At 38.1% G+C, this 27556-nt stretch overlaps 1 long non-coding RNA gene and 1 pseudogene across 1 annotated transcript; both read right to left on the bottom strand.

The window, feature by feature from the left end:
• Positions 1–643: 643 nt before the first annotated feature.
• On the bottom strand, positions 644–5244 carry LOC104117066 (uncharacterized; annotated as a pseudogene).
• A 1436-nt stretch (positions 5245–6680) lies between these two features.
• Positions 6681–26879, bottom strand: LOC138895162 (uncharacterized). The gene is made up of 2 exons (XR_011409382.1): positions 26712–26879; positions 6681–6779 (listed from the first exon to the last, which is right to left on the bottom strand). It is a non-coding gene; the product is annotated as an uncharacterized lncRNA (long non-coding RNA).
• Between the last annotated feature and the right edge of the window lie 677 nt (positions 26880–27556).

The raw sequence follows: 27556 nt of genomic DNA, 5'->3' as shown, positions 1-27556 counted from the left end.
CCTTTACCGACCACCGGAGTTTACAGCATATGTTCAAACAGAAAGATCTTAACTTGTATTAGCGGAGATGGTTAGAGTTGCTTAAAGACTATGTTATCATCATTCTATATCATCTAGAGAAGGCCAATATGGTAGTCGATTACTACAAAAAAACAACATTTAATGACGGACAAAATGCGTCGCTAAAGAGCCTTTTTCCGTCGCTAAGCCGAATTAGCGACGGAATTGCGACTGATTTCCCTCTTTTGCTGATTTGCTCGTTACTAAGCTCTTAGCGACGGAAAAATGAAATTCGTCGCAAAATTAGTGACGTTCTAGCGACAAATACTATCCGTTGCTTGATTTAGCGACAAAATTTCCATCGCCATATTAGCAAATTGTGTCGCTAAATTCATAATGCATTTCGTCGTTGGTATACTTTTGCGATGGAAAGTCGGTCGCTAATCCGTCGCCAAATATTTTGAGTCATTTCATTTTGCTTTTGGAGACAAAAATCATCAATTCCAATCTGTCGCTATATTATTTTATATATTTATTTCTGTTACGAAAAATATCTATCGCAATATTTTTCCCTTTTAGATCTTTTTTATTTATTATTTTAAATTTTCTCTACTCATGCATTTTGAATGTAAATTATTAGATATCCTTAATAATGGCTAAAGTTCATATAAATAAACATACTTCAAGGTCCAAAATGATATCAAAATGCATATAGCTATTACAATTAAGTTCTAATTATCCCTAACACCAACAATCAAGTTCAAACAAAAATGCTACCAAATACGAGGTTTAGGGGTTGAGGTCATCATCTAAAATCGATGAACCCCATGAACATTAGCAGTAGTAGGAGTATGAACTATTGGTACCACATCTGATGGGTGGTCAGTAGAAGTAGGCTGATGTGAGGGTGAAGAAATCATTTCACGCACCCGCTCAGTCAATACCGGAAGCATGTGATCAGTTAGCACAAGAACTATGCGCCCTGTTAGTTCAGGAATCAAATGCATCACTAACTCATCCAGATTCCCTATTGATGCTGATTGAGAACTCGAAGGTGGTATTGATGATGAAGATCTGATCCAGAAGAGCCACGAAGATTCGGCCCATAATAGCATTTTGCTTGAGATCCTAGACTATATACTCCTCTTCTTTTCCCCTCCCGCGGTTTCATAATATGCTTTAATTTGATCAATATCAGACTGAGTTTGTGTTTGTTCCCGTAATATTTCCTGATATCTTTCCTGTAAAAGAGGTGTAACAAGTAGTGAAATTAAAACAGTCAAGAATGTTGAGCATTTAATTAACCAACAGAGAGGATGCAACTTTTCATACTTGCTGCTATATGCAAGGACAAAACTATGGGAGGACAAAAGTCCCAACAAAATATTATATGATACTATAATTATAATCTAATCTTTATCTACAACATCCTAATAATGGAAAATTAAGCTAGAACCTTCCAAGTTCATGTTTTTTTTCCTATTTGCAGGCTTATTCCGATTATCCACAGTCTCGTCCTTGGTATAGATATCTTCTTCTGCCATGGCATAACAAAGAAGAAAAACAATGCTTTCTTGATTTGGTTTTTGTCACTCCAATAATTATCAGAAACAAGTCGTTAAAATCAATTTAGAGGGAGCCAAAATATTGAGCTAATGGCTCCACCCTTTGTTTTTCTTAGATAAAATATCTCAGAACTCTAAACCACTATATTCTAAAGTTCATTCACATAACCAAAGATACGTTATTGTTGGCAGCATTAGATGCAATTTGGTTTTGGATGTACCAAATTCATTAGCTATACCAACAAACAATGCAAAAGCCACTTACAGAACACTAATTTTGGAATCCACCTCAAGGAAGAAGTACCATTTCAAATTGGATAGTAGTTGCCAGAAAAGATAAAAAAAATATTGAAATTTTCATTTTAAATGCCACAAAGTAAACACGTTGATAGAGAGAAACTTCACCATCTCTTTTTACATTGTAGTAAATAAGATTATAAAATATTGGACTTACATGCACGATTCGAGCTATCTCATCAAGAAAAGATTTTCCATCATGCCCATGTGTATGGACATACAAATGTATCTCACTTGGTGTTGGGTCTCGACCCTTTTCAACAGCCTATACAAAATATAATGTATTTTTCTTCTTTAGAGATGTTTCTATGCAGTAACAAAAGTTAAAAATTTTTGATAGCTAATAAATGATGGAGAAACAACAATTTAAACTCTAAAATAAGTAACAGTCGCAGCAGTAAGAAGTAGTAGTAATTAGTTTTCTTCCTTTGCATCTAAATAACATTGGCAACAGTTATAGTCTATACTCTAAAATAACAGTCAAGTAAGATTAATAATTCATTCTTCCCTTCAAAGAGTGATTTTCTTTGGAAATGACATTGAAGATTTTTCGAACATGGGGATGACTATTGTATTAGCAACACCAGAATGAAGCTTAATAAAATTCTACCTAAGGAACATGAGAAAGAAGCACAAAGGGACCTCAAACTATTTGATAGAAAGACATCAACTGTAAATAAACTCAGGTTATTATTAAGTTGGTACTCTAAAGCAGTTTGTTCAGGAATACATTAACAGTAGTAGTAATTTAGAATATATAATAGCAATCAGTTATTAGAATAAGCAGAAAGATAGCTAGTGATAAGGTAGTATGGGCGAAGTGATAGATCTACAAATTCTTCTTAGTTTTTTCCACACAGATTTACAAGTGAAAGCTCCTATATTCTCTGGTATCCAATAAGGAATATCGTCTTTCACTTCGTTAATCCAAGTCAAAATGTACTTGTAAGATGGAACCATGTAATGTACCACATACCAGTGATTAGTTGTACTTGCATACTATCGGTTATTAGATAGCACATAAATGATATACTTACAAGTCTCTTGTGATACTCCCCAATGGAGATAGAGCCGCCTGTGTGAGTCCCAGTGGAGACTCCACTCCTACCGCCATAATGATTCTTTGCATTTATTTCTGACTTTTCAACACACTCGGGATTTTTCCAAAGTTGATCCCAACTTTCCCACACTTCTTCTGGAACACCTCTTGGCCTAACCTTTTTAGTTTTCATTTTCCAAATGAAATCTTTGTACCTTATTGATGCCTTACTCTCCCATTGGCTCCTCACTGCACAATCAATGGAAGAGTCCCAATAGAATTTCTTCTAAAATAATTCATAAAGTAATAACATTAATATCTTATTTATAACAGTTAATACACTTTCTAAATTCATTATACCATGAGAAGTTATACCTTGAATTCTCCCCAATAATTTTTTTTTATCTCGTGAGAGACAGTTTTCCAATTGATTCCATTGGGATCAAGTTCTTGCTTGAAAGTATTAAATATATTCTTGGAGCAGAATCTACTAAGTTCTAACCCCAAAAAATTTGAAGACAATAGTTGAAGGCCTAAATCAAAAATACTATATAAAAAATTAATAGTAAAAACATGGACTAACCCTGTAGGAGCAAGAGTAACAAGTGTCCGCTGCCCACGACTACTGGTGCACTCATCTTCGCCGATTGTGTCGCTTTGAGTAGATATGTCATCACCTATTGGGTTACTCTGATCAGGTGTATTAGGAGATGATTCATAATGGATGGTTGGGGTACTACCATGACCTGAAATTTGAACGGGTGTCGTATTGCTAGGAGCTAATATTTGTACTTGGTTTATGTGATCTCGCCCACCTGAAGAACTCGTACCACCTTGTTGAGGACTAATTATGGGAACGGGAACAAAAGGCATATTTGCACGAATAGAAGAATTACCCCTACCCCTAACCGAGGACTTGCCTCCACGAGCTATCCTATCTCTGCCTCTCCCTCGAGTCATATCTACAAATAAAATACATGTAAGCAAATTAGAGTCATAAATTGGTATAAGTCAAGAATTAAATTCCTGCAAATAGAAAATATTGGTATCATGGCTAATTTTCCAAGATCTTAAACCAGTATAAAACAACGATTATTTTTTACTACTGGCTGTGAAACAAATCTCGCACATATTAAACTTTGCACCTTTAATTGTTGATTAAAATTTTAAATCTTTAACCACCTTGAATTACAAATTCGAGCTTTTTCCTTGATGTCAAACAATACTAGTACCGAAGTTGACAAAAAGGGTATAACACTTTCCACAAATGATGTATCAAAGAAGAAAGATTAGCTTATGCTAGATGGCACATCGAGTTCAGCCAAGAGAACCCAACCAAAGCAAAGTAGTAAATCGTTCTCACGCAGGAAGACCAGAAAAATTTACAGTAATCTTACAGTGTGATGTGGACATCAGATCTTGCCACACACTAGCATAGTATTTACCCTCTTTATGTGGAAGAAGAAACATAAAGTTGTGTACCACTAAAGATTTTCAAACATTTTGTTAATCAATGCTGCTAACTTGAAAGGAAATAGGGTAAATATATTTTTAAGCACATAAAAAATAAGATAAATTTGCTTGGTCCCTGCAAGAAATGGAACAACCAATTAGACATGAAAGGTCCAATGGAATGAGCACCATAACAATGCTGTAAATGAACATGAAGGTAGGTGTAGAGAAACATCAGCTGAGCATCACATTCTTCAACAATAGACTGACTGGCTACTCACCTGGAACTGGTCGCACAGAGAGATCTCTAGATAAATATAGAGAAACATACACAGAGAGAGAGGGAGAGATAGAAGTAGAGAGAGTTTACCTAAACTTTATTTAACTACTCGTACAAGCGGCGGCGATGTTAATTAAGAAGAAACTGAGCTTCACATATCATCACAAGCGGTGAAAGCATCCTATGAAACAAAAAACATAAATTAAATTTCTAATACAAAATTTATATAAAGCTGTGTGAAGAAATTTTTTGTACATCTGGACAAAAAATTAAGAAGACAAGCAAGAGAAGATTAATTAGGCCACCAAAAGAATCTGTTAGTTTCATATATTAACAAAATATCTCTTAGGAAAACATACTTGATAATATATACAAATTAGTGGCTTATCTATTTTGGTACCCAAAATTAGTACTAAGCATAAGAAAGAGAAGAAGAAACAAAGCCATCTACAAACCTTTGATTCACGTTGGCTACTAATTTTTCCTCTTGTTCTTGAAATACCTTACCCAGTTTATCCCCCAACTGATTTTGCTCTCTTGTGTGTGTTCTTTAGTTTTAGAAGAGACCAAGTATTTTAGCACATCTGTGCCCTAGGAAAAAACATAAGTGGTCATCAGCGACAGATTAGCTACAGATACAGATATAACTTTATTTTTCTATATTTTTTAAAAAACTAGCGACGGAAGTTTCTGTATCAAGGAGTTTTAAAATATTTTGATAAATAAATTAAGTCAAGAGATGGATTTTCCATTGCGAAATACGTCGCTGTGATTAAACAAATTTTGTCACTCACCTTTTGTCGCTAAATCCATAGGTAAATTGAGGGCGCCAATATTTAACACCAATAATTACCGACAAATTTTTGCTTTCGTCGCAATATTAGATACTAACTATTTTTTGGTTGTTTTTACAACGAAACTATTATTCTGTAGCCAAATCGTCGTTAATCAGCGACGAAACAAACATTGTCGCTAAAATCCATCGCTAATCACTATTTTTTTTGTAGTGGATGCCTTGAGCCGAAAGACGAAGAGTTTGGGTAGTTTAGTATATCTATCAGCAATAGAGAGGCTACTATCTTTGGATATTCAGGCCTTGGCCAACCAGTTTATTAGATTGGATGTTTTAGAGCCCAGTCGAGTTCTTGCTTGCGTGGATTCTCAATCTTCCCTATATGATCGTATAAGAGAGCGTCAACATGACGACCCCCATTTGCTTTACCTTAAGGACACAATACAATATGGTGTGTTGCAGATCCAGGGCCGGTTATGTGTGCCCAATGTGGATGGATTGAGTGCGCGGTAATCCATTCATCCAGCTGCCGCTAAGATGTATCAAGATTTGAGGCAGCACTATTAGTGGAGTAAAATAAAGAAAGACATAGTGGAGTACGTAGCTCGGTGCTTAAACTATCAGCAGCTGAAGTATGAACATCAGAGGATGGGCGGTTTGCTTCAGAGACTTGAGATTCCCGAGTGGAAATGGGAGCTTGTTACCATGGACTTCGTTGTTGGACTCCTACAGACTGAGAGGAAATTTGATGCGGTATGGGTGATTGTGGTCAGGTTGACTACCTATTCTTTAGAGCAGCTGGCTCAGATCTATATCCGCAAGATTGTTTGACTTGATGGTGGGCCGGTATCCATAGGGGTGGACATAATACCGGTCGAACCAAAAAAATCGGCCGAACCGTGAATTTCGTTGAGATCAGATTTCTAGAATGAAGTGAAGTGATAGGAAGAGAAGACTGCTGGCGGGAAATCCCTATTCATGCAATTTTTGAATATTAAAAACCAAAATTTAATATTCTACACGTGCCAAGTAGAAGAGATATGAAAAGGGAATGTAAGGACAGTGCTTTATATATATATATATATATATATATATATATATATATATATATATATATAATCTCATGAATGGACACTTTGGCATAAAAGATTAATATATTATGAAAGAGATACCTAAATACAAACGATAATTGATCAGAACCAGAATGTAATTGCAAAGGCTATTTATGCTATTATATAATATATACAAAAGCTATCTGGGTCAAGACAAGAATTTATATTAAAATAACAAAAGAAAGAAAACCCTCAACGGGCCCCCCAAAAAAGAAGAAAAAAATGCGACAAAAACTAAGACCTGTTATAAAATAAAAACTGTAAAGTAAAAATAAGTATAGAGAGAAACTGATATATTATTCAAACTTCAAACTTATGTACATAATGAACTGAAAACTCCTCTATTTATAGAAGAATGGAAGCAGCTGCGAGGCTTTTCAGGAAGCACCTGCAAGGCTTTTCTTTAGCTGCTTGTAAGCTGCCTGCATGAGCTGCTTGTAACCTGCCTGTATAATAAGAAGCTGCTGCAAATCATTTCATTGAGCTGCTTGCAACATGCCTGCATCAACTACTTGTAGATAAACTTCAACAGAGTACTAAATGGATAATCTTCTTCAGGAAGATTATCTATAGCGGGGTAATAAATAGACATCCACAATATAATTATTTTCATAACACTCCTCCTTAGATGTTCATTAAAAGGTATTGTGCCTCGTTAAAACCTTACTAGAAAAAATCCCATGGAAAAAATCCTAGTGAAGGAAAAAGAGTACACATATTTAGTAATACGCATTTCTAGATGCCTCATTAAAGACCTTACAAGGAAAACCCTATGGGAAAAAGCTTAGTAAGGAAAAAAGAGTACAACGCGTATATCATCCCCCGTGATGAAAACCTTATTTCAAATATTTGAGTCTCCGCATTCCAATCTTGTATACCATCTTCTCAAAAGTTGAAGTTAGTAAAGATTTAATGAACAAATCTATTGGATTGTCACTTGAACGGATTTGTTGCACATCGATGTCACTATTTTTCTGAAGATCATGTGTGTAGAATAATTTTGGTGAAATATGCTTCGTTCTATCTCCTTTTATAAATCCCCCATTTAATTGGGCTATGCATACAACATTGTCTTCGTATAAAATTATGGATCTTTTTTCACACTCCAAACCACATTTTTCTTGAATAAAATGAATCACCGATCTCAACCATACGCATTCCTTACTTGCTTCATGAATAGCTATTATCTCAGCATGATTTGAAGAAGTAGCAATAATTGACTGCTTTGTGGAGTGCCATGATATGACAGTACCTCCACATGTAAACACGTACCCGGTTTGAGATCGAGCTTTATGGGGATCAGATAAATAACCTGCATCTGCATAACCAACAAGATCTGCACTACCTTTGTTAGCATAAAACAAACCCATATCAACAGTTCCCTTTAAATATCGCAAAATATGCTTAATCCCATTCCAATGTCTCCGAGTAGGAGAAGAGCTATATCTTGCTAGTAAATTAACAGAAAATGGTATGTCATGCCTTGTAGAATTAGCAAGATACATAAGTGCACCAATTGCACTGAGATAGGGTGCTTCAGGACCAAAAAGTTTCTCATCCTCTTCTAGAGGTCGGAACGGGTCCTTATTCACTTCAAGTGATCGAACAACCATTGGAGTACTCAATAGGTGCTCTTTGTCCATGTAAAAACGTTTTAAGACCCTTTCTGTATAGGCAGATTGATGCATAAAGATCTCATCTGCTAAATGTTCAATTTGCAGTCCAAGACAAAGTTTTGTCTTTCCAAGATCTTTCATCTCAAATTCTTTCTTAAAATATTCAATTGCCTTTTGGAGGTCTTCTGAAGTTCCAACAAGATTTATGTCATCAACATAAACAACAAGTATAATAAATTTTGATGTCGTTTTCTTTATAAAAATACATGGACTAATAACATTATTTATGTAACCCTCTTTCACCAAATATTCACTAAGGCGATTATACCACATGTGCCTAAATTGCTTTAAATCGTACAAAGATATTTGTAATCTGATTGAATACATTTCCCGAGATTTCAAATATGCTTCATGCATTTTAAATCCTTCAGGGATTTTCATGTAAATCTCATTATCAAGTGACCCGTACAGATAAGCTATAACCACATCCATCATATATATTTCAAGCCTTTCACGTAAGGCTAAACTGATGAGATATCGAAATGTTATGGCATCCATAATGGGTGAATATGTTTCTTCATAATCAACTCCAGGTCGTTGTGAGAATCCTTGTGCGACAAGGCGAGCCTTGTATCTTTCAACTTTATTTTGTTCATTCCTTTTTCGCACAAAAACCTATTTATGACCAACTGGTTTTATACCAGCAGGTGTTTGGACTACTGGTCCAAAGACCTCTCTTTTAGCAAGTGCGTTCAATTCTGATTGTATTGCCCCTTGCCTTTTTGGCCAATCAGATCTTTGTTGATATTCTTCGACAGATCGGGGTTCAAAATTCTCACTATCTTGCATAATGTTAAGTGCAACATTATAAGAAAAAATTATATCCTCCCCCTGATTGAATTGCCTCTTGCCCTTTTGGCCAATCAGATCTCAGAACTAATCAGATCTTGGGTCTCTTTAGGAGATCCCTTTATTTTATCATTTTGATCATTTGTCGATTTTCTTTTTTGAGGATTTCGATCCTTAGACAAAGGCCTACCATGCTTCAGGCGTACTTTAGGTTCACTAGTTCTTATACTAGTAGATGGTCCTGCTGGGACATCAATTCGTATAGGCACATTCTCTGTAGGGATATGTGACATAGTTATCATTTTCAAATCAGTAAACGCATCTGGCATTTGATTTGCTATATTTTGTAAATGGATGATCTTCTGGACCTCCTGGTTACATATAGGGGTACGTGGATCAAAATGAGATAATGATGAAACTTTTCACACGATTTCTCTTTTGATTTCCTTTTTCTCTCTCCCTAATTATGGAAAATTTGTTTCATTAAATCGACAATCTGCAAATCGAGCAGTAAATAAATCTCCCGTCAATAGTTTAAGATAGCGAATAATAGAAGGTGATTCAAACCCAACATATATTCCTAACCTTCTGTGCGGGCCCATCTTACTTCGATGTGGTGGTGCTACTGGCACATATACAACACATCCAAAAATTCGTAGATGGGCAATATTTGGTTCATGATTAAAAACTAATTGTGACGGAGAATATTTATTATAATGTGTCGGTCTGGGACGGATAAGTGATGCTGCATTCAAGATAGCATGGCCCCAAACAGTAGTGGGCAATTTTATTTTCATAAGTATTGATCTTGCTATCAATTGCAGGCATTTAATCAATGACTCTGCAAGGCCGTTTTGAGTATGAACATAAGCTACATGATGTTCAACTTTTATCCCAACTGATAGACAATAATCATCAAAAGCTTGAGATGAGAATTCTCCAGCATTATCAAGGCGACTAGCCTTTATAGGATAATATGGGAATTATGTCCTTAATCGAATTATTTGGGCTAATAGCTTTGCAAACGCCAGTTGCGAGATGATAGTAGGCACACATGAGACCATATTGAAGATGGATCTATTAGGACCATAGAATATCTAAACAACCCACTTGGTGGGTGAATAGGTCCACATATATCCCCTTGTATATGTTCTAAAAAGGCAAGGGATGCAATGCCAATCTTTATTGGTGATTGTCTAGTGATCATTTTGCCTTGATAATAAGCATCACAAGAAAATTCATTATTGGTAAGAATCTTCAGGTTCTTTAATGGATGCCCAATCGAATTTTCAATAATTCGTCCCATCATTATTGATCCAAGATGGCACAAACAACCATGCCAAAGCACATAAATATTTGAATCAGTAAACTTCTGGTTTATGATAGAGTGTGCTTCAACTGTACTAATCTTTGAATAGTATAAGCCAGAAGATAAAGTTGGTAACTTTTCTACAATGCACTTCTGGCCCGAAACATTCTTTGTAATACAAAGATATTCCATATTCATTTCATCTATCATCTCAACATGATACCCATTTCGGCGGATATCTATAAACTCAACAAGTTTTTTCGGGACTTGGAGGAGAATAATGCATTGTCTATTATAAGTTTTGTTCCCTTAGACAGAAATATAGTAGCTTTTATGGAGCCTTCAATCAAACTTATATTACCAGAAATTGTAGAAATATTTTCTTTTTCCTTATGCAAATAAGAAAAGCATTTCTGATCTTTGAATACGACATGAGTTGTTCTACTATCAATTACACAAATATATTCATGATTGGTCTTTGATCCAAACATAATTTGAGGATTATCCATATTCTTCATAATGACATAAACAAAATTGTCACGATCCAAAATCTCACCTGTCGTGATGGCGCCTATCTCAATACAAGGCAAGCCGACAATCTCAATAAACTTCCATATCTTTTATGTTTAAAAACAAAGTGATTAAATTCAGCGGAAGAAAATTCACAAATACATATATAAACACTCCCAAAACCCGGTGTCACTAAGTACATGAGCATCTAAATGAATACAAAGTCTGACTGGTAAAAATCAATGTCTGAAATATAGAACAGTACAATAAGTAAACATTAAGGGAATCAAGTCTGCGGTCTTCAAAAAGCTACCTTGATAGTCTCAAACGGAAAGAACTCTGAATTCTAACAGCTATCGTATTCGGGAGCACCTGGATCTGCACACGAGGTGAAGAGTGTAGTATGAGTACAACTAATTTAATAAATAACAAGACTAACCTCTGGGCTGAAAGCAATGACGAGCTCCGCAGGTACAATCCAGTATAAATAATGGTACAAAACGTAGACATGCTTTCAAATTTAACAGTTAAACTCAGTACAAGTGAAATAGATCAATACTGCATGATACGAAGAATATGACATCTCAGTAAAAAAAAAAGACCTCATGTAAATACTGGTCACAAATTATTCGGTCACTCGGTACAGTTTATGGCCAATCCAGCTAGGGGTATTCCAACCCGTATATATATACACATCAACTAACAGTCAGTAACTCAGTACAGTATAAGGACAATCAAGCCCTGGGGTAATTTATCCCCAAATGCAAATGAGACGGACAAGAACCATATCCAGGTAAATTCATTACAATATAAATAAGTAAGGCAAGTCCATGCCCCGGGAAAATCCATCCCGAATATATATATATATATATATATAATATATATAATCATATATATAATCATTGTAAGTAAGGCAAGTCCATGCCCTGGGAAGTCCATCCCGAATATATATAATCATATATATAATCATTGTAAGTAAGGCAAGTCCATGCCCTGGGAAGTCCATCCCGAATATATATAATCATCTACGCTCATTGGGGGTGTGTACAGATTCCGGAGGGGCTCCTTCAGCCGAAGCGCTATAAGTCGACCGCGCTCACTGGGGGGGTATGCAGACTCTCAGAGGGGCTCCTTCAGCCCAAGCGTGATGTAAAGCCAATATGTCCTACTGCAGGCAGGCAGTCCCGATCCGTATAATAATAAAGCCTATAAGGCCTACTACAGGCGGGCAGCCCCGATCCAGAACAATGGACGAATACGACTGAGTATGAAATGTATATTTTTGAAACAATTAATTCAACAGCAATACGACCCCATGGGTCCCAAAATATCGGCACGTAGCCTACACATGATCTTTAATAGGAGCCTCGGCTCAATTTCTCTAACATGTTCAGGTAATAACATGATTCTTTAATCTTTACAATTGCACAGGATTTATTCAAGACGCAATTTATATGGTGCACATCCACATGCTCGTTACCTATCATGAGTGTCACCTCCAAACAATTTATATCATACCAAATTCGGGGATTCATACCCTCAGAACCAAGTTTATAAGTGTTACTTACCTCAAACCGTGTAATTCTTTACTCTGATATGCCCTTGCCTCGCAAATCGGCCTCCGAATGCCTCGAATCTAGTCACAAATGATTCGTTACAGTCAATAAAATTCATTGGAATTAATTCGATAAGAAAATGCTAATTTTCCATAAAAATCTAAAATTTAGCTAAAAAATCGCACGTGGAGCCCACGTCTAAGAACCCGACAAAAGTTACAAAATCCGTAAACCCATTCAATTACAAGTTCAACCATACTAGTTTCACTCAAATTCGACTCTGAATCGGTGTTCAACTCCCAAAAATTCGTTTTATGAAATTTCTACAATTTTCTCCAAATTTCCATCTAAAAATACTGATTACACGATGAAAACAATGATATATTCATGTATGTTAACCAAATCTGAGTTAGAATCACTTACCCCGATAAATTTCTTGAAAACCCCACGAAAAATTGTCTCAAACCGAGATCCCAAAGTCCAAAAATAAAATAATAACCTAAACCTAGGTTATATAGCACATTCTCTGAACTCACCATGTGCGGTCCACACAATTCCAAGCGCGACCGTGCATCCCAGCTCCTGCGGTCGCACCTTTTGGTGATTACACTACCACAACTTAGTATTTTGGACATACCTTTCTCTAAAGATGTCAAAATGATGACTTCTATACCTTTTTAGAAACTAGACACGAAGGGCTACAACTTTCATTTGTGAATCATTTCAAAATTCATTGTAGATCAAAAGATATAAGCTTCCGAAGTCGGACCGGCGAATCTGCAGAACTTCCTGGAGTGCGGCCGCGGACAGAGTTGTGCGGTCCACGCCCCTCCTTTGAGGTCCACACTTTTCTGTTTCGGTCCGCACTCTTATGTGCGGTCCGAAATACTCTGCCAAACTCCCAAATTGGGCGAGGTCATCTTAACTCGATATTGACCATGGCCAAACTCCCAAATTTCTTAACTTTATTAATCTCTCAACCAATGATCCAAATATACACCCAAGCCCCTCGGGACATCAACCAAATGTACCAACACATTCCATAACATAACACGGACCTACTCGAGGCCTCAAATCACATAAAATAACATCCAAACGTCGAATCGCACCTAATCAAAATCTATGAACTTTGAAATTTTAAATTTCTACAAACGACTCCGGAACCTATCAAATCACGTCCGATTGACCTCAAATTTTGCACACAAGTCATAAATGACATAACGGAGCTATTCAAATTTTCAGAATTAGATTTTGACCTCGATATCAAAAAGTCAACCCCCCGGTCAAACTTTCCAAAAATTCAACTTTCTCCATTTCAAGCCTAATTCCTCTACCGACCTCCAAATAATTTTTCGGACACAATCCTAAGTCCAAAATCACCATACGGAGTTATTGGAATAATCAGAATTCGAATCTGAGGTTATTTACACATAAGTCCACATCCGGTCAACTTTTCTATCTTAAATTTTTAATTATGAGACTAAGTGTCTCATTTCAGTCCGAATTCCTTCCGGACCCGAACCAACTAACCCGATAAGTCATATATCAATTGTAAGGCATAAATTGCGTAGTAAATGGGGGAACAGGGCTGTAATACTCCAAACGACCGGCCGGGTCGTTACATTCTCCCCCACTTAAATATACGTTCGTCCTCGAACATGCCAAGAGTTATTCCAAGTCATCAAATCACTATTCCATCTTACCACGTGCGTATCTGGGGGTGATCCCACGTCACCCTATTACATATAGGCATGGCAACACAATACAACTGAAAATCCTTAATTTAGCTTTAGCCCAAAAACCTTGGAATTCAATTCCCAACCTTCGGAATTTCTTTTCAACACACGAATCTTACATTTACACACTGTATGAGTCTGAACAAGCTGCATCGAGCTATAACTATAATCACAGATATAATCATCCAGCATATTACATAACTCGCCCGCTCGTAGCACTATTCCTGATCACAGTAACTACTCCAAACCATCCAAGTACTAGCATTAAACCCCATATCGAACAAAACCTCATCCCAACACATTCGTACGCTGTTAATAATAAAAGAAACACACAGAAATCTCATGACCCCTTATCAGATCAACAAGTCATGGAGCTCTCTCGCCCTAACTATAACCATAATCCTCTCCTAAGCCGACTTTCAATATTAACCTCTCGAATATACCATAATCAAGCCTGATAGTACCCATTCTAGGTCCAATGACCCTATATTGTAAAACACAACTGTCCCCCAGACACGCCACATCAATATAACTCAAGCCACAACTGCACAATCTGTGTACCCAAATATGGGAGATGTCTCAAAGAAGATAACCGTATTGCAAGTTCAACAAGAACCACTACAACTGTAATGCTATAAGCTCATTATATATAGTAGAACCAAGACACACAAATTTAGTAACAGTAACCAGCTCTTCTAGAGCTCACATTAACATCACTCGCACAGACAACTCACGTGCTATAGTATCAATATCTGGACCCGTACGGACACCTCACGTGCCAATAATATAAATATCTGGACCTGCACGGACAACTCACGTGCCAAAAATATAATCCTCCTGGCATGGTCACATGCCTCTAATCCAAGCATATTATACATGAGCAATCAAATAAGTACACATGAACCATCGTAACTGATCACAACTCCAGCACTCGCATAACTATCACATCCTTCATGCACGTTCATCCCACTAGGAATAATTCCATAATTCCTCGGTGCCACATATCAATAACTCATATATCAGTAGCCTATTACCTAGGTGAGTATCACAATACCGATGACATCTGAAAGTTAGAACACAATGCGCCTTTCAAAATGCACACCCTTCTCAGGGATTACCGCGCAGTTATAACATTCATCTAAATATCTGAAACTCACCATGCTGTCTAACATTCGTTACCCCCTCTTCAAGACTGAACTGTCACCTTGTACATGTAAATTCTAATTCCGCACAACACACCACATCTATTATGCCATCACATGACAAGCACAAGAATCCTATTACTAACTCTGAGTCACCAGCAAATTACATACCCGGTTAGTTAGAAACCTTCCTCTTACTTCCTTCCAGGAGGAAATCATAATACACAATGCGTTTCCCACACCAGCAGAAAATATCCGGTTCAAACCATGGTAGAAACCATCAAGAACACTTTGAAATCCATCTGCACATAATCAAGCTATTAGAACTAAATTTCTCTAACTTGACCAAACCATGTAGGTCACCAAAACCCAAAAATATTGCCACCAAAACATCTGTAGAGTCTCACCACATCATAATTACTCCTATAAATACCACAACCAAAACACTCACTCTGAAAATAACTTATTTTAGTCTAAGGCCGTTTCATTCACCTTCCTGATACCGAAATATAAAAATCCATAATGCTACACAAAAATGCCATAAGTCTCGACACCATCCAACTTAAATCTCATAGTTAGCCATAAACAAATCTGCCAAAAATTCTCAATTGTTACATATTAATCCCGAATCCATTAGAACTTTCTCGAGAGTCGCCCCCTTTTGTTCTAATTCACATTACACCTCCCAAATGGGCCAAAAGACATGTGCCCCATTAGCACATCAACACTCAAAGAAGTAACCATGCCTTAACACCACCAGTCAAATTCATACTTCGTGCGCACTACGTTCTTTAGAATAACAATTTAAGCATTCCATCATTTCCGTATTTCTATAAAGTGCCATATATCCCGCATTCAGGAATTTCCTTACTCGAGTCATCCTCGATCTCCATCTCTACAAGTCATAACTGATCCACAAGTATGTTTCCGACAAACTAAAATTTTAACACATAACTATGAAATCAAATTGTCAATAGCAGGCTCCCCCACTTAGCTTTAAGCTGCAATTATATAAACTTAGAACCCGCAAGGATTTCTCCTTTTCAATTACCATAATCTCGCACCGTTAACCCGCCAGACTTCTCAAAGTCTTTTGTTAAGATTTTCATGAACATTCTGAATCACCAGCCACAGTCACACACTCGACCTCTTACCGGGTAGCAAGTTATATTCCTCGCAGAAGCTTCATCAACATCACGCTACCGCTAATTGCTCACAAGAGATAACCCACCTGTGGAATTCCTTACCGATGTCGCATTGGGTACAACGACTACGTAATCCGTAAATTCTCCTGAGCTCATGCTCGCCCACCATTTGTATAGTCTGCACTTTCCCTGTTGACATCAACTGAAAGTTCAACAATACCTTCCGAACTCAAGTCATATTGCGCCTGAAACGATAATCAAATCTTCACATCCCTCTTCATTTCAAACAAACTCCTTTCTGCCATATTCAATCTTTCTCTGTACAGTAACCATCACTCCAAATAAAGTCTATAGGCCAAATCACATTCTATCACGATTCCAAACCGTTCTACAATTTCTCAAAGTGCGCGACTACCCTACCACATAATCCATATGCTAATCTGCCACTCTTACTTTGGTTAAACAATCTCCTTTAAGAAACTTTCCAACCTCTACTTCTCCTACTTGACCTGCTAGTACTTTAACCACCGCGAAACATTTCCCGTCATGTCTTCCCTCATAATATTCCCCCCAACTGTTGCATCAAATCAAAATGCGTATCTGTAGTACATGAACTAATAAATTGTTACCGACTCTAAGCCTTTTCGAAGATCATCTTCCTCGAGCCATCAACATTAGAAATGCCCATTTGCAACCACAATTACTACACAATCACTTACTCTTCTTAAGTCCAAACTCATTGACAAGACATGAGAATTTAATTTGTCCTGCAATTTAACAACGTGAAAGATCCTTCGATACACTCACAATTCGAGACTATCCGTCAAATCAAGTACCCAATAGCAAACTCTTGAGTCATAAGCAAACTTTATTCGTCACATTTAACCCATCCGACACATGCCACATTCACATCATACTCTTCATATAGTCACTTCCACCGCTCATCGAGCCACAAATTCCACTCATAGGGACATTACCGGACATATGAGTCAAAATGTACATGTTACAATTGAAGCTACCGAGCCTAAGCTGCGGTCTAAACTTGGCCTCAAGTCCTCCAGACTGGCCCATCACCAAAATACAAAATCCACATCTCAAACATCGACCATAGAATCACAAGCCGGCGATGCACAACTAATACCGAGCGCTCATGTGCGCATACGAATGCGTGAAAGGAATTCAAAGAGTTATGTTTCAAGCTGAATCAATTCTGCACGATAGAATACAAGAAAGTGAAATTTTCCTAAGGGTTCGGCAGCCTCTCTAAGATAAGTACAGACGTCTCCGTACCGATCCGCAAGACTCTACTAAACTTGCTCATGAGTTGTGAGACCTATGTCACCTAAAGCTCTGATACCAACTTATCACAACCCAAAATCTCATCTGTCGTGATAGCGCCTATCTCAATACTAGGCAAGCCGACAATCTCAATAAACTCCCATATCTTTTATGTTTAAATCAAAGTGATTAAATTCAGCGGAAGAAAATTCACAAATACATATATAAACACTCTTAAACCCGGTGTCACTGAGTACATGAGCATCTAAATGAATACAAAGTCTGACTGGAAAAAATCACTGTCTGAAATATAGAACAGTACAATAATTAAACATGAAGGGAATCAAGTATGCGGTCTTCAAGCAGCTACCTTGATAGTTTCCAACGGAAAGAACCTCGAATTCTAACAGTCTTCATATCCGGGAGCACCTAGATCTGCACACGAAGTGCAGAGTGTAGTATGAGTACAACTAACTCAATAAGTAACAAGACTAACCTCTGGGCTGAAAGCAATGACGAGCTCCGCAAGTACAGTCCAGTATAAATAATGGTACAAAACGTAGACATACTTTCAAATTTAACAGTTAAACTCAGTACAAGTGAAATAGATCAATACTGCATGATATGAAGAATATGACATCTCAGTAAAAAAAAAAGACCTCATGTAAATACTGGTCACAAATTATTCGGTCACTCGGTATAGTTTATGGCCAATCCAGCCCAGAGGTGTTCCAACCCGTATATATATACACATCGACTGACAGTCAGTCACCCAGTACCGTATAAGGCCAATCCGGCCCTGGGGTAATTTATCCCCAAATGCAAATGAGATGGACAGGATCCATGTCCAATTAAATTCATTACAATATAAATAAGTAAGGCAAGTCTATGCCCTGGGAAAATCCATCCCGAATATATATATAATCATCGTAAGTAAGGCAAGTCCATGTCCTTGGAAGTCCATCCTGAATATATATAATCATCTACGCTCATTGGGGGTGTGTACAGACTTCGGAGGGGCTTCTTCAGCCCAAGCGCTATAAGTCGACCGCGCTCACTGGGGGTGTGCAGACTCTCGGAGGGGCTCCTTCAGCCCAAGCGTGATATAAAGCCAATATGGCCTACTGTAGGTAGGCAGTCCCGATCCGTATAATAATAAAGCCTATAAGGCCTGCTGCAGGCGGGCAACCCCGATCCATAAAATAGTAAAGCCAATAAGGCCTGCTGCAAGCGGGCAGCCCCGATCCAGAACAATAACAATGTATAAAGCCATTCTGGTCTTCTTCAGGCGGGCAACCCTGATCTAATTAATAATAACATATATAAAGCCAATATGGCCTGCTGCGGCGCGCAACTCGATCCCATAAATATCCTCACAATGGATGAATACGACTAAGTGTGAAATGTATATTTTTGAAACAATTAATTCAATAGCAATACGACCCCATGGGTCCCAAAATATCGGCACGTAGCCTACACATGATCTTTAATAGGAGCCTCGCCTCAATTTCTCTAACATGTTCAGGTAATAACATGATTCTTTAATCTTTACAACTGCACAGGATTTATTCAAGACATAATTTGTATGGTGCACGTCCACATGCTCATCACCTATCGTGAGTGTCACCTCTAAACAATTTATATCATACCAAATTCGGGGATTCATACCCTCAGAACCAGGTTTATAAGTGTTACATATCTCAAACCGTGTAATTCTTTACTCTGCTATGCCCTTGCCTCGCAAATCGGCCTCCGAATGCCTCGAATCTAGTCACAATTAATTCGTTACAGTCAATAAAATTTATTGGAATTAATTCCATAAGAAAATGCTAATTTTTCATAAAATTCCAAAATTTAGCTCAAAATTTGCCTGTGGGGCCCACGTCTTGGAACCCGACCAAAGTTACAAAATCCATCAATCCATTCAATTACGAGTTCAACCATGCCAATTTCACTCAAATCCGGCTCCGAATCGGTGTTCAAATCCCAAAAATTCGTTTTATGAAATTTTTACAATTTTCCCCAAATTGCCATATCAAAATATTGATTGCACGATGAAAACAATAATATATTCATGTATGTTAACCAAATCTGAGTTAAAATCACTTAAGCCGATGAATTTCTTGAAAAACCCACGAAAACTCGTCTGAAACCGAGCTCCCAAAGTCCAAAAATAAAATAATAACCTAAACCTCGATTATATAGCACATTCTATGAACTCACCATGTGCGGTCCGCACAATTCCAAGTGTGGCCGCACATCCCATCTCCTGCGGTCGTACAAAAATGGTGCGGCTGCACCTTTTGGTGACTACACTGCCAAGAGTTAGTATTTTAGCCATAACTTTCTCTACAGATGTCAAAATGATGACTTCTTTACCTTATTGGATGGATACTAAACACGAAGGGGTACAACTTTCGCTTTTGAATTATCTCTAAATTCCTTTTAGATCAAAAGATATAAGCTTCCGATGTCGGACTGACGAATCTGCAGAACTTCCTGGAGTGCGGCCACGGACAGAATTGTGCGGTTCGCGCCCCTCCTCTGAGGTCCGCACGTTTCTTCTTCGGTCCGCACTTTTATGTGCGGTCCGCACCTCTCCTTCGGGTCGTTACAAAAATAAATATGATAGTAAACATCATTATCAAAGCATAATGTTTATTTATGTACAACAATTACATAACCATACTATCTACTACAAACAACAAATATTAAAATATTTACATCTCTACAGATTCATCATCGATCACATGACTTATTTCTCCTTCCGGGAGTGTAATGTAATCAGCTACATCCAAATGCATGAAGTCTAAATTATCTTCGAAAATAAAATTTATTTCACCATTTTTCTCTATCTTCTTCAGGGAGGCTTGATACAGCTCAACCAGGTGCTTTGGCATACGACATGTACGTGACCAGTGCCCTTTTCCTCCGCATCTATAGCATATATTTTCTGGCTTTGTTGCTTGCACCGCTTCATGCTTTTGTTCCTTCTTTTTCCACTGCAGGTGGTAAGGAGGGTTCTTTGGTGCATTATTATTACCATGATTAGAGTTTCTTCCCCGACCATGACCATGACCACGACTGGGGCCACGTCCTCTTCCACGCTTAGCTTGGTGGAAGTTCATCTCATTCACTTCAGGGAATGGACAAGAACCAGTAGGTCGGCTTTCATGGTTTTTCATTAATAGCCCATTATGTTGCTCGGCTACAAGAAGATGTGAGATAAGTTCAGAATACTTTTTGAATCCCATCTCTCGATATTGCTGCTGCAGGAGCATCTTCGAGGCATGAAAAGTGGTGAAAGTTTTTTCCAACATATCATGATCAGTAATATTATAACCACATAGTTTCAATTGAAAAATAATTCTAAACGTAGCAAAATTATACTCACTGATAGATTTAAAATCTTGTAGCCTTAGATGAGTCCAATCATAACGTGTATGTGGAAGAACGACCATCTTCAGGTGGTCATATCTATCTTTCAAATTATTCCACAATATGACTGGATCTTTAATAGTGAGATATTCCATTTTCAAGCCTTCATCAAGGTGATGGCGTAGGAATATCATTGTTTTGGCACGGTCTTGATTTGATGCTTGATTTTTGTCCATGATGATGTCTGCCAGACCCATCGCATCAAGATGAATTTAAGCATCAAGCACCCAAGACATGTAGCTTTTGCCCGATATATCGAGGGCTACAAACTCAAGTTTAGAAAGATTTGACATTATTTAGAAAAGGAAAGTTCGTACCTCTGATACTTTCAAAGTATTTGCTTGAGATGGCAGAGTCTCGTGCTGATAATGTGTTATAAAATAAAAACTGTAAAGTAAAGACAAGTATAGAGAGACCAATATATTATTCAAACTTTAAACTTATGTACATAATGAACTGAAAACTCCTCTATTTATAGAAGAAAGGAAGCAGTTGCGAGGCTTTTCAGGAAGCAGCTGCAAGGCTTTTCTTTAGCTGCTTGTAAGCGTTCTGCATGAGCTACTTGCAACCTGCCTGTTTAATAAGAAGCTGCAGCAAATCATTTCATTGAGCTGCTTGCAACCTGCCTGCATCAGCTGCTTGTAGATAAACTTCAATAAAGTACTAAATTGATAATCTTCTTCAGGATGATTATCTATAGCGGAGTAATAAATGGACATCCACAATATAATTATTTTCATAACAAGACCAAAGTATTTCTCCACCTACCCAATAGAGATGGGTGCAGACAAACTTTTCCTATCTATCTGAGGTCCAAACAAGAAAAGCATTATAAGATTCCCCCTTTTCATCAAAATCATAACAATAAGATAATACTAGGATGGAGAATCCTATCTTTTATGGTATCACTCTCCCCAGAAAAGCAACCAACATGTTTCAGGAACTTGCACTATTAATCAAAATCTTGAATCGTTAATAACCGAAAAACTAATCCAGAAATAACCAAACCGAACCTTGAAAAAATCGCACCGAACCGTAAATACTTTGGTTTGATTTGGTTTTTATTATTACAAAACCGAAAAACTGAACCGTACTTTCATAATAACCGACCGAACCGACCGGTGCCCACCCCTAGGTATCCATCTTCTCTGACTGGGATACGCAGTTCATATTGCATTTCTGGAGAGCTGTACAGCGTGAGCTAGGCACACGAATTGAGTTGAGTACAATATTTCACCTCCAGACAGACGGACAGTCCAAGCGCACCATTCATATATTGGAGGATATGCTTCATGCCTTTGTTATGGATTTTGGGGGTGCTTGGGGTCAGTTCTTGCCACTTGCGGAGTTTTCCTACAACAACAGCTACCAATCGAGTATTCAGATGATTCCTTATAAGTCCATTCATGGGAGACAATGTCGTTCTCTAGTTGGTCAATTTGAGTCGGGAGAGGCTAAGTTATTAGGCACAGATTTGGTTCGAGATGCCTTGGAGAAGGTCAAGTTGATCTAGGAGCTTCGTATATCCCAATCTAGATAGAAGAGTTATGCAGATTGGAAACGTCATGATGTTGCATTCATGGTTAGAGAGCGAGTCTTGCTCCGGGTTTCACCCATGAAGGGTGTGATGAGGTTCGGGAAGAAGGTCAAGTTGAGACCTAGGTATATCGGACCTTCTCAAATCCTTGAGAGGATCAGTGAGGTGGCCTACAAACTTGCATTTCCACCTAGTTTATGTGCAGTTCATCCGGTGTTGCATGTTTCTATGCTCTGGAAGTATTATGGTGATCCGTCTCATGTTTTAGACTTCAGCACAGTCCAATTGGACAAGGATTTGAATTATATTAAGGAGTTGGTGGCTATCTTGGATAGACAGGTCTGGAAGTTGATATCAAAGAACATTGCTTCAGTGAAGGTTCAGTGGAGGGATCATAAGGTCAAGGAGGTGACCTGGGAGACCGAGCATGGCATGCCGAGTCGTTATCCTCATCTATTCATCACTTCAGGCATGTCCTTATGCACGTTCACGGATGTTTATTTTAAGAGCGGGAGAATGTAACGACTCGACCGTTCGTTTTGTGTAATTTCACCCCGTTACCCCTTTTTATGCTTCACACATGTGTGTTTATAGTTTTATGACTTTCAGGGTTGATTAGTTTTGTTGCGGGAAGCTTTCCAGCTGATTCGGCCCCTTTGATTCTCAACTAAGAAGCCTAAGTTAGAAATGTTAACCAAAACTTTGACTTTTGTGAAAATGACCCCGGAACAATGTTTTGATAGCTCCGATATCTTCGTATTGTGATTTTGGACTTGGGAATATTCCCGGAATTAATTTCAAAAGTACGTAGGTTGATTTGTGTTATTTTACTGAAATTTGACAATTTGAAGTTGAAAGGTTTGACTGTAGGTTGAATTTTAGCTATTAAGTTTGGAATTGGATTTTGGGAGTCTGAATAGGTTCGTTATACTATTTAGGATTTATTGTTCGATTGGAGTTAATTCGATAGGATTTAGACGTCTTGTTGCAATTCTAGAAGTTTTTGAAATTTACTTCGAAACTTATGTGTTTTATTGTTCGATTCGTAGTTTTAGATGTTAATTTTGTATTTTGATCGCGCGGGCGAGTTCGTATGATATTTTTAGACTTGTGTATTTTTTTGGTTTGGAGCCCCGTGGGCTTGGATAAGTTTTGGACATGTTTCGAAATGGATTGAATTGAGATTGAACTGTTGGTGTTGCTGGTGCCCAGTTATCGCAATTGCGAGCTCCAGCTTCGCAATTGAAAAGCTTTTTTCGAGGGTGGAATTGGTCTCGTTGAGTTAAGTATCTTACCTAAATTTGTGTGGGGGAACTACCCCTTAGGATTTGGGATTGATTGTATCATTTCTGTTATGTGAAAGTCGTGTACACAAGGTGATGAGTGGGTACACGAGTCGCATGTGATAATTGACTGGTTTTGGCTACTTAGACTCTTTCCATGCTTTAATTGAAATGTCATATCATGTTATAAATTCTCATAGTCAATTTGTTGTTACTTGTGTTAGTCTATCCTTACATGCCTTAAATAACTTTGTTAACACCTGTTCTACATCCTACTTGATGATTTGCTCTTATGCTTAGGTTGAACTTGGTACCTTTTTTATTGTTACATGTTGTCTCTCTCATTGTTGATTATCAATGTTTGAAGTCATCGTGCATGTTATCTCTTTCATTGTCGATTATCATTATTTGAGGTCATTGTTACAAGTTATCTCATTGTTGATTATCATTGTGAGTTATTTGTATTTGGTTTCGTGGTTACGCATTATATTTCTCATTGTTGAGTTATTGGTGTTGAAGTTGTGAAATTCGTATCAGAACTTATGAACCTTTCACCTCTTTAGATGGAAATCAACCGCAATGTCCCTGATATTAACATGGTCATGGGTGCACCGCACAAGCTCATGCAGTGGTGGAGAAACATTCGACGGAAGCACTAGAACGAGATGAGAACACACCTGAGAGAACTGATTGCCTTGGTGAACATCCGAGCCGACAAAGTCCTTACTAGGTTGCTGATTGAGTTTTGGGACCCAGCTAAGGTGCTCTTCATGTTTGTTGATTGTGAGTTGACGCCAACATAGGGAGAGATTACTAGCTTCACGGGGTTACCATTCGGCAGGCAAAAACCAATACTGCCAGTTTTCATGCCTGACCACAAGTTCCTCCTTACATTGGGTCTGACAAGCAATAGGAACTTAAGAAACGTCGAAGATGGATAGGTGAGTTTGGACCAGATAATTGACATATTCGGACACTGGGAGTGCTATGCGTGGCATCTTGAAGAATTCCAATGCAATCGAGTAACATGGGAGAGCCTCCGCCCTTTCACCTTTTCTTTAGCAGTGTTGGGACTGCTGGCTTTCCCAACAGAAAAGAACGAATCAACACCAACCTGCTGCCCCTGATTTTGGAAATCTTTCGGGGGAATCTGCAAGTCACCCTCATTCCTATGATACTGGCAGAGACATTCTGAGTACTGTCAACATGCTCAAGAGGATATGATTGTTTCAAAGGCTGCAACTTGTGATATGGGCCACAGAACACTTCTTTCAGAGCGAGGCAACCGTTGACTACTTTTTTTGGCATCAGTAACATGATCCACAACCATAATGAAAGGATGAGGCTATGGACTACATTGCATGGCCAGGATAAGTGGTGGGAAATGTTGATCCATCTTAATGGAGAACTTATAAATTAGAAACTTTCATGGTTGAGCAGCATGGAAATATCGAGAAGTCTGGGGAAGTAACTCATTGAGTGTAGGATTGGAAGGTATTCAATTGTATGCACCTCTGAGGGTTGTAAGGAAATTTGGTATGATTCAAGACATGCCTCTCTGGTTAAGAACAACTTTGTATGAAGATGATTACAACGAAACAATTTCGATCCCGAGGTTGAGGAGGCTCCAAGATGAATGGAACGACTTGATCACAATGAAAATGGGGGAAAATCCCTGGTGCACGCCTGAGTACTTTCTATGGATCAACGAAGAGGACGAGCTAACCAGGCCCAGCAGAGAAGGTCTAACCAGATTGGAGGATTCAATAGTAGCTCTGCAGATATATCACAAGATCTTTCCCTACTATCTCGTCACCACTGCCATGCGTCGACAAGTAGTCCTCGGGTTGGTTGACCACATGCTGCTACCGCCGAATAACAATGATCAGGTGATTGAATACATATAGATTGACTCAGAAATAGAACTAGAGGAAGACACCGAGGAGGAACCAGAGTACATCAATGACGAGGATGAGGAGGAGGTTGAAGAGGACCTTGAGGAGAAGCCGGAAGAAGAAACCTTGGGAGGTGACTCTGGGGACTATTAACGTGCATGTGGAAAAACGACCATCTTCAGGTGGTCATATCTATCTTTCAAATTATTCTACAATATGACTGGATCTTTAATAGTGAGATATTCCATTTTCAAGCCTTTATCAAGGTGATGGCATAGGAATATCATTGCTTAGGCACGGTCTTGGTTTGATGCTTGATTTTTGTCCATCATGGTGTCTGCTAGACCCATCGCATCAAGATGAATTTCAACATCAAGCACCCAAGACATGTAGCTTTTGCCCGATATATCGAGGGCTACAAACTCAAGTTTAGAAAGATTTGACATTATTTAGAAAAGGAAAGTTCGTACCTTTGATACTTTCAAAGTATTTGCTCGAGATGGCAGAGTCTCGTGCTGATAACGTGTTATAAAATAAAAACTGTAAAGTAAAGACAAGTATAGAGAGAAACTGATATATTATTCAGACTTTAAACTTATGTACATAATGAACTGAAAACTCCTCTATTTATAGAAGAAAGGAAGCAACTGCAAGGCTTTTCTTTAGCTGCTTGTAAGCTGTCTGCATGAGCTACTTGCAACCTGCCTGTTTAATAAGAAGCTGCTGCAAACATTTCATTGAGCTGCTTGCAACCTGCCTACATCAGCTGCTTGTAGATAAACTTCAACAAAGTACTAAATTGATAATCTTCTTCAGGAAGATTATCTATAGCGGAGTAATAAATGGACATCCACAATATAATTATTTTCATAACAAGACCAAAGTATTTCTCCACCCACCCAATAGAGATGGGTGCAGACAAACGTTTCCTATCTATCTGAGGTCCAAACAAGCAAAGCATTATAAGATTCCCCTTTTTTGTCAAAATAATAACAATAAGAAAATACTAGGATGGAGAATCCTATCTTTTATGGCATCACTCTCCCTGGAAAAGCAACCAACATGTTTCAGGAACTTGCACTATTAATCAAAATCTTGAACCGTTAATAACCGAAAAACTAATCCAGAAATAACCAAACCGAACCTTGAAAAAACCGCACCGAACCGTAAATACTTTGGTTTGATTTGTTTGTTAATATTACAAAACCGAAAACCGAAAAATCGAACCGTACTTTCATAATAACCGACCGAACCGACCGGTGCCCACCCTTAGGTATCCATCTTCTCTGAACGGGATACGTAGTCCATATTGCATTTCTGGAGAGCTGTACAGCGTGAGCTAGGCACACAGATTGAGTTGAGTACAACATTTCATCCCCAGATGGACGGACAGTCCGAGCGCACCATTCATATATTGGAGGATATGCTTCATGCCTTTGTTATGGATTTTGGGGGTGCTTGGGGTCAGTTCTTGCCACTTGTGGAGTTTTCCTACAACAACAGCTACCAATCGAGTATTCAGATGATTCCTTATAAGTCCATACATGGGAGACAATGTCGTTCTCCAGTTGGTTGGTTTGAGTCGGGAGAGGCTAAGTTATTAGGCACAGATTTGGTTCGAGATGCCTTGGAGAAGGTCAAGTTGATTTAGGAGCTTGGTATATCCCAATCTAGATAGAAGAGTTATGCAGATCAGAAACTTCGTGATGTTGCATTCATGGTTA

Source organism: Nicotiana tomentosiformis, chromosome 7, assembly GCF_000390325.3.
Source record: "Nicotiana tomentosiformis chromosome 7, ASM39032v3, whole genome shotgun sequence".
NCBI classification, from domain to species: domain Eukaryota; kingdom Viridiplantae; phylum Streptophyta; class Magnoliopsida; order Solanales; family Solanaceae; genus Nicotiana; species Nicotiana tomentosiformis.
This window is presented reverse-complemented; position numbering and strand designations above follow the sequence as displayed.